An 8,747-nucleotide genomic window follows, 5' to 3' on the forward strand; every position below is an offset into this window, starting at 1 on the left:
AATTTGGAAGTTTTCCTTCCTTTTCTATTTTTTTGGAGTAGTTTGAGAAGAATAGGTATTAACTCTTCTTGAAATGTTTGGTAGAATTCACCTGTGAAGCCATCTGGCCCTGGACTTGTGATTGTTGGGAGTTTTTTAATTACTGATCCAATTTCTTTGCTGGTTATTGGTCCTTTCAAAGTTTCCATTTCTTCCCATTTCACCTTGGTAGTTTATATGTTTCCCTCGGAATTTAGCCATTTCTTCTAGGTCATTCAATTTGTTGGCAGAGTTCTTCATAATATTCTCTTAAAATTGTTTGTATTTCTGTGGTGTTGGTTGTTATTTCTCCTCTCTCTTGTGTGATTTTATCTATTTGGCTCCTTTCTCCTTTTCTCTTGATAAGTCTGACTAGAGTTTTGGCAATTTTACTGGTTTCCCACCACCCCAAACAACCAGCTCCTGGTTTCATTGATCAGTTTCATTGTTTTCTTCGCTTCTATATAATTTATTTCTGCTCTAACCTTTATTATGTCCTTCCTTCTGCTGGTTTTAGGTTTTGTTTGTTGTTCTTTTTCTAGCTCATTTAGGTTTTATTTGATATTTTTCTTGCTTCTTGAGGTAGGCCTGTAATTGCTATACTCTTCCATCTGAAGTGCTTTTGCTGCATCCCAGAGGTATTGGAGCATTAGGTTCTCATTTTCATGTGTTTCCATGTACCTTTTTAATTTCCTTTTTTATTTCCTGGTTGAACCATTCATTATATAGTAGCAAGTTATTTAACCTCCCCGTATCTGTCATCTTTCCAGGTATTATCTTGTGGTGGACTTCTAGTTTCATAGAATTGCGGTCAGAAAAGATGCAGGGTATGACTTTGACTTCTTGAATTTGTTGACGCTGGCTTTGTGGGGTAAGATGTGATCTATTCTGGAAAACGTTCCCTGTGTACTTGAAAAGAATGTGTATTCTGCTGCTTTAGGATGGAATGTTCTGAATATATCTGTGAAACCTATCTGGTCCAGTGTGTCATTCAAAGCCCTTCTTCTCTTGTTGATATTCTGTTTAGATCATCTGTCCATTGATGTAAGTCAGACTTTAAAGTCCCCTTCTACTATTGTATTATTATCGATTACTTCCTTTGTGCTTGTTATTCACTGTTTTATGCATTTGGGTGCTCCCATGTTGGGTTCATAAACATTTAGAATAGTTATATCTTCTTATTGGAGTGTCCTCTTTATTATTATATAGTGTCCTTCTTTGTCCCTTGTTGCAGGCTTTTTTTTAATTGTGCTATGATAATCTCCATACAGTACCTCATTAATTTTTGATGTAGTGTTCATGATTCATTATTTGCATATAACACCCAGTGCTCATCACAACACATGCCTTCCTTATACGCATCACCCGGCTCCCACATCCCCCTCTCCCCTCCCCTCTGAAACCCTGAGATTGTTTCCCGGAGTCCATAGTCCCTCCTGGTTCATCTCCCCCTTTGATTCAACCCTTCAGTCTTCCTTTCCTTTCCCTAATGTCCTCAATGCTATTCCTTATGTTCCACATGTGAGTGAAAACGTAAAGTTTAGTTCGTCCGGTACACCAATTGATACTCCAGCTTTATTTTGACATGCATGGGCATGATGGATGTTTCTCCAACCCCTCACTTTCCAACTGCAGGTGTTTTTAGGTCTAAAATGACTCTCTTATAGGTAGCATATAGATGAACATTTTTTTTTAAATCCATCCTGTCATCCTATGTCTTTTGGGATTGGAGGATTGAGTCCATGTACATTCAAAGTAATTATTGATAGATATGTATTTATTGCCATTTTATTACCTGATTTGTGGTTGTTTCTGAAGAGTTTCTCTGATCTTTTCTTGTCTTTTTCTCTTTCGTGTTTTGCTCATTTTCTTTAATGATGTGCTTGGATTCCTTTCTCTTTATTCCTTGCCTATTTATTAGTGGTTTTTGATTTGTGGTTACCATAATTTTGTATACAACCTCTTCTCTATATAGCAATCTATATAAGTTGATGGTCCCTTAAGTTTAGAACCCATTCTTGACTCCTCTCCTCCCCATATTTTAGGTATATGTTGTTACATTTTAGTTTTTATTTATTTTTGGTTTAATTTATCTTAGAGAGCGAGAGAGTGGGGAGGGGAAGAAGGAGGAGGAGAGAGAGAATCGTAAGTGGGTTCCAGGGTGGCCATGGCGCCCAACGTGGGGCTCCATCCCACAATCCCAAGATCATGACCCGAGCTGAAATCAGGAGTCAGAGGCTCAACCGACTGAGCCACCCAGGAGCCCCTATGTTGCTATATTTTAAATCCTTTTATTTTGTGATTACCTTGACCGACTTTTTACAGAAATACTCAAATTTCAGTGCTTTTGTGTTTTATCTTTATACCGTGTCTTTTCGTCCCTCCTTTCCACTCAAAGAGTCCCCTTTAATATTTCTTGCAGGGCTGGTTTAGTGGTCACAAACTCCTTTCGTTTGTGTTTGTCTGGGAAACTCTCTACCTCTCCTTCTATTCTGAATGGTAGCCTTGCCGGACAGCGTCTTCTTGGCTGTAGGTTCTTTCCTTTCAGCACTCTGCATATATCATGCCACTCCCGTCTGGCTTGCAAAATTTCCCTTGCAAAGTCTCCTGCTCAGCTTACGGGTTTTGGTTTTCCCTTGTAAATACTGTCTTCTTTTGTCTTCTTGCTTTTCAAATTTTCTTTATCACTATATTTTGCCGATTTAATTACATATGTCTTGGCGTGGGTCTGTTTCTGTTGATTTTAATGGGAGTTCTCTGTGCCTCGTGGATCTGGATGTCTGCCTCCATCCCCAGGTTAGGGAAGTTTTCAGCTATTATTTCTTCAAATAAATTTTTTGCCTCCTTTTCTCTCGGTTCTTCTTCTGGGACTCCAATAATGTGAATGTCATTACATTTGATGGAGTCCCTGAGGTCCCTAAGTCTATTCTCGTTTTGTGTAATTGCTTTTTATCTCTGTTGTTCAGCTTGATTCCTTTCCATTACTCAGTCTTCTAGGTCACCATTTCATTCCTCTGCTTCTTCCATCCTGCTGTTCACTCCATCAAACCTGTTTCTCATTTCTTTTCCTGAGCTCTTTATCTCTGCTATGTTACTCCTTATCTCTCTGTTAGTCCTTATCACGTGTCTCACTCATGTCTTCACTCTTTTCCTAAGTTCAGTGAGTTTCGTTATTGATCATTGCTTTAAATTCTCTATCAGGCCTGTTATTTACATCTGTTTTGCTTAGATCTCTGGCCATGGCCTGGTCTCCTTTTTTGTATGGGATAAAGTTCTCTGTCTCCTCATTTTGTCTGCCTCTCTGTATCTGTTCCTGCGTGTTACAAAAGACAGCTATGTCTTCTACTCTTGAAAGTAGCGACTTTAGGAAGAAGTAGTCTCAGAGTGCCCTGCAGTGCAGTGTCCCCTGTTCACCAGAAGCTGGCACTTCACGAGAATATCCTATGTGTGTTGCTTATGCCCTGCTGTTGTGTCTGAGTCACTTTCCTTTCAGTGCAGTCATCTGCACTGACTCTCTGCCTGTTGCGGGCTGTGTTGCCTCTCTGTGGTTTTACTGGGACTGAGGCAGGACAGCTCTGGGGACAGGGGGGATGTGCCCACCAGGGAACTTGGGAGTAAAATTTGCATTGGGCCTCCAGTCCTATGCCGGATTCCCCCAAGCACTGTGGTGGCTGGGTCTGTGCGTGGGGTTAGCCAGCGGCATGAGACTGGGCGTGGCTCGAGGCACTGGCTGGGTGCAGCTGTGCCCCGCCCACAATGGTGTCTGTGGGTGCATGCCTTGGCGAGGCATGACACCTGGGCATGGATCTGCAGCTTGGTGGGGAATTAGCTGTGCACCCATTGTTTGGGTGGGGTATGAACTGCTTTAAAACAATTTGCCCTGATCCTACAGCTGAGCTCAGCAGGCCTGGAGTGGACAAGTCCTCAGGAGAACTGGTGGGCATGGCACACTGCTACCAGGTTAGGTAGGAAGGCTCTATGCAGTGCTCAGATGGCCCCGTGTTTATGCAGGGGGGCAGGGGTGGAAAAAGGCCCCTGTAGCTCTTCCTTCTTCAGAGAGGTCTGCCACCACGCTCCAAAATCAGTATGAACAGTTCCGTCTCCCATTTGCCCCTGACATGGTGCAAACTGCCATTTTTATGTCACCCCTCCACACAGGCTGCTCTCCTTTAAGGGTGGCGACCCAGCTGTCACTCGCTCTCCTGGCTTGCCCAGTGTGAGCTCCCTGGTGGGAGAACCTATTTCTCGCCCCTCTCCCCATGCATAGCTCCCTCCCTCCTGCTGGCAGCCTCCCTCCACGTTTCTGACCTTCCGAAAATTTCAGATGCAGCTTCCTCCCTATATTTAGTTTTGGGGTTTCTTCTTCCAGTCCTTGCATTGCTCTCTGGTTTATTTAATTTTTCTGGATGATATCTAGTTTTAAATGTGGGATGGGGTGAGCTCAGGCTCCTCCTACTCTGCCATCTTCCCAAGATCCTCTGGAATCGCTTTCTTAAAATGACTTTTTAAATAATATTATATGTATGACACCAATGTGCATGAATAACATTGAAAAACCACTGTAAGTCATGTGGACAAAAAGGGCCTTTAGAACCAGCAGCAATCAGCATGATAGAAATTAAGTGACTTAGTGAAACAGGATTTCAATTTTCTAAATGGTCCACAGTCCTTTCTCTGAAAAGGCATATGGCTCTAAAAAGAGCTTTTGGCTTCAAAAATTCAGTTCCCCAAGGAAATGGCAATTTCTCAGGACCACCCACAAGGATTTACTGACACTTCTTTTTATGGTAGCTTTCCTTTGGTATTTATGCAGCAAGTCCCCCATCCCTTTCCATATCCCTTTGGCTTTATCTCTCATCAAATGGGCTCAAGAAAAGTTTGGATTCCTGTAGTTTACCTAGCTTTTGTCTCACTGTTCAGCTCAGAGTGACACCATTCACAGGATTATACATTCAAATCAAAGGTCATTTAGAATTTATTTTTAGTGTTCACATGAAACATATAGCAAACATAACGAAATAGTCGGTTTTCGTACAATCTGTAACAAATTGAAGCCCCCCCACACAACCCTGACAGTGTGTTCTCCCTTCACAGATATATAGGAAGCTATAAATCCATTAAATGGAAAGCACTTGGATAATCACCAACCACTTTGAAATTCAGCATGTACCTATAGGAAAAGGAAACAAAGAAAGAAAAAAGCCCATACGCCAAGAAGAAAAACACAATGAGTGTTAAAGTGCATTACCATTACCCTAAGTCCTCCTCCCCATCAAATCACTTGACGTAGAGGAATGGTCACCTTAGTTCTCTTAATAGCCAAGCAGCCTCTTATTTTGATGCAAAATGTTAGGGACAGTTCCCAACATGACATCTGCATGTTGAAACATCAACCACCCTGGTTCAAAGGAAGTGCTTCAACACAAACCACAGGCTGACATGTCGACCATCACACCACCATGCCCCTCAACCTCCAGGCACAGGAGGGCTATTATTGGTTCAGCCCAGGTTACCCAACCACCCTTTGGGCCAATGGCCGTGGATCCTGCGCTGCCAGTTGCTTATTGGTCGCTGCCAGCAGAGGCTGGGAGCACAGCTGCTCTCATTGGATCACCCCGTCATCCAGGCATAATTGCAGGGCAGGAAGCCATTTGTGTCAAATGTAAAGATGGTACGGTACCACGGCACAAAATCAGATAAATTTTTATTGAAGTAAAGTAGGCCTTTTTTTTTTTAATTTATTTATGTTACGTTAATCACCTAAAGTAGGCTTTTCACAAGGTCGGGACCTCTACTAGGGCGTGGTTCTAGATAGGTTGAGTTTTCTGCACAGTGTTTGGTTCCTTTTTTATGTATTTCACTGAATTAGGATGAGGAGATAAGTTGAGGGAATGTGAATGGGGTAAGGGTGAGTTTTGTATCTGTTACAGTGCTTCACTTGTTGCTGTATCAACACACTCAGAAATTCTCCATAGGGTACTATTCGACACAAGTGGGAGAAGGAGAATAAAAAGGGCAAGTAAAATTATTGTGGACCCTGCTGTGACCGTAAAGGGTCGTGGAGACGCTGACCTAAAGGACTGGGCCACTTAGGAATGTGATGAAATGCAACATGGTCAAGGAAAATCATAACTGACTGCACCACACACATATATTAAAGTGGACTTGCTCACGGTAAAGGTGTTTTAAGAGCGGGCAGAATGGCACAGGTCCAAACGCTAGAGTAGGTGTGACTCTGGAGAGTTACAGGGCTCTTGTGCCAAGTGAGGTGGCTCTGAAAAGAGACTTTGGTTTGCGAGGTGGTCAGGCAGTCAGGAGGCAGCTCATTTGCGTCCGTAGAACCTGATGACGGCCTTCAGGGCCTCGGACACGGCGTGCTTGCCAATCTCCCCAGGCAGCAGCAGGCGCACAGCTGTCTGGATCTCCCTGGTGGTGATGGTGGAGTGCTTGGTGAAGCGGGCCAGGCGAGAGGCCTCCTCAGCGATGCGCTCGAAGATGTCCTTGAAGAACGAATCCGTGACACTCAGGGCCTCCTGCGAGAGGCTCAGACCCTGGTGAACCTGCTTCAGAACCCTGGGGAAGTAGGTGGCGAAACAGTCGGGGCAGTGGTGGCGGCAGCAGACAAGGCAGTGGCAGCCGCGGCCATGGCCACGGCGGCGGCCTCCATGCCTGGGCTACTTCTGCTTTGGGCTCATCGGGTCTGCTGCTGTGGGCTCCTTGGTGCTGAGGCTTTCCTCAGAAGAGGTCTCACACCCAGGTTCAGCCATGTGGGGCTCACCTTCCCGACAGCTCAGAAGGAAGGGCACTGGCGGCCGCTTGAGCAGGGAGGGTCCATTTATAGTCACTGCATTTCCTGATGTCACCGGCAAGTCCTATCTGATTGGACAACATGCAAAGCTAAGAAGCAGGTCACTGAGCCAGGTCTTGTCAGATCTGACTGCTTGCCCTCGAGCTTGACGTCTCTTCAGTCAGAGTCGGAATCAGGCGTCCTCTAATTTTCTTGTGACTACCACTAGAAAAATGTTAAAACATTCCATGTAAAGGTGTAGTTTCCTCCAGATTTCCAATATGAAATTTTCTTTTCAAGGAGAGTCAGAGAGAGAGGGAGTGGAGTAGTAGAATGGGCAGGGGGAGAGGGAGCGACTCCCAAGGTGGGGGGCCCAAGCTCAGCACAGAGCCTCATGTTACTCTGTATTTCACAAACCTGATACCGTGACCCAACATCTGGAGGTAAACTATAAGTTTATATGGTATATTTGAACGTATTTCTGGCGGCCGTCACAAGAAAATTAGAAGCCGCCTGATTTTGATGTCAAGCTCGGGGGAAGCATTCAGATCTGACAATACATGGCTCAGTGACTCCCTTCTTGTCTTTGCATTTTGTCCAATCAGATAGGACTTGCCAGTGACGTCAGGAAATGCAGCGACTATAAATGGGCTGGCACCCCTCAAGCTGCCGCCAGTGCCCTTCCTTCTGAGCTGTCGGGAAAGCGAGCCCAACATGGCTGAACCTGGGTGTGAGACCTCTTCTGAGGTAAGCCTCAGCACCGAGGAGCCCACGGAAGCAGACCGGAAGAGCCCGAAGCAGAGGCAGCCGAGGCACAGAGGCCGCCACCGTGGCCGCCACTGCCGCTGCTTTGTCCATCTCCATCGCCACCGCAGCCCGCACGGTTTCGCCACCTACCTCCCCAGGGTTCTGAAGCAGGTTCACGAGGGCCTGAGCCTCTCGCAGGAGGCCATGAGCATCATGCATTCGTTCCTCAAGGACATCTTTGAGCGCATTGCCGAGGAGGCCTCTCGCCTGGCCTGTTCCACCAAGTGCTCCACCATCACCACTGGGAGATCCAGACAGCCGTGAGCCTTCTGCTGCCCAGGGAGATTGGCAAGCAGCCATGTCTGAGGCCACCAAGGTCATCATCAGGTTGACCTTCCGCCAATGCGCTGCTTCCCTACAGACTGACCACCTCGGAAACCAAAGGCTCTTTTCAGAGTCACCTAACTTGACACAAGAGACCTGTCACTCTCTAGACATGCACCTACTCTAGCGTTTGGACATGTGCCATTCTCCCCATTCTTAAAACACCTTTACCGTGAGCAAGTCCACTTTAATATATGTGTGTGGTGCAGGCTGTTATGATATTCCTTGACCATGTCGCATTTCATCCCTTTCCTAAGTGGTCCCTTCCTTCAGGTCAGTGTCTTTGGGACTCTTTATGGTCACAGCTGGATCCACAATAATTTTACTTGTCTTTTGTATTCTCCTTCTCCCACTTGTGTCGAGTCGTATCCTATAGAGATTTTCCGAGTGTGTTGATAGAGCAACAAGTGAAGCACTGTAGCAGATACAAAACTCACCCGTACACCATTCATATTCCCTCAATGTATCCCCTCATTCTAATTCAGTTAAATACATAGAAGAGGACCCAAACACCGTGCAGAAAACTCAACCTATCTAGAGCCATGCCCTCCTCAAGCTCCCGACCTTGTGAAAGGCCTACTTTATGTGATTAACGTAAGGAAATAAAAATAAATAAATAAAATAAAAAAAGAATGGCTTACTTTACTTTTTTCAAATTTGTCTGATTCTGTGCCTTGGTAGCTTACCATCTTTCCCTTAAAACCAAAAGACTTCCTGCCCTGCAATTATGCCCGGAAGACAGGGTCGTCCAATGAGAGCAGCTATGCTCCCAGCCTCCGGTGGCAGCAACCAATAAGCAACTGGCAGCACA

General features: G+C 45.2%; 2 pseudogenes; one reads left to right on the forward strand and one right to left on the reverse strand.

Annotated features, from left to right (window-relative positions):
• Positions 1 to 6,341: 6,341 nt before the first annotated feature.
• On the reverse strand, positions 6,342 to 6,785 carry LOC112818110 (histone H2B-like; annotated as a pseudogene).
• A 734-nt stretch (positions 6,786 to 7,519) lies between these two features.
• Positions 7,520 to 8,063, forward strand: LOC141372135 (histone H2B-like; annotated as a pseudogene).
• The last annotated feature ends 684 nt before the right edge of the window (positions 8,064 to 8,747 follow it).

Source organism: Callorhinus ursinus, unplaced genomic scaffold, assembly GCF_003265705.2.
Source record: "Callorhinus ursinus isolate GAN/ISIS: 27379988/994484 unplaced genomic scaffold, GSC_fseal_2.0 scaffold1407, whole genome shotgun sequence".
NCBI classification, from domain to species: Eukaryota; Metazoa; Chordata; class Mammalia; order Carnivora; family Otariidae; genus Callorhinus; species Callorhinus ursinus.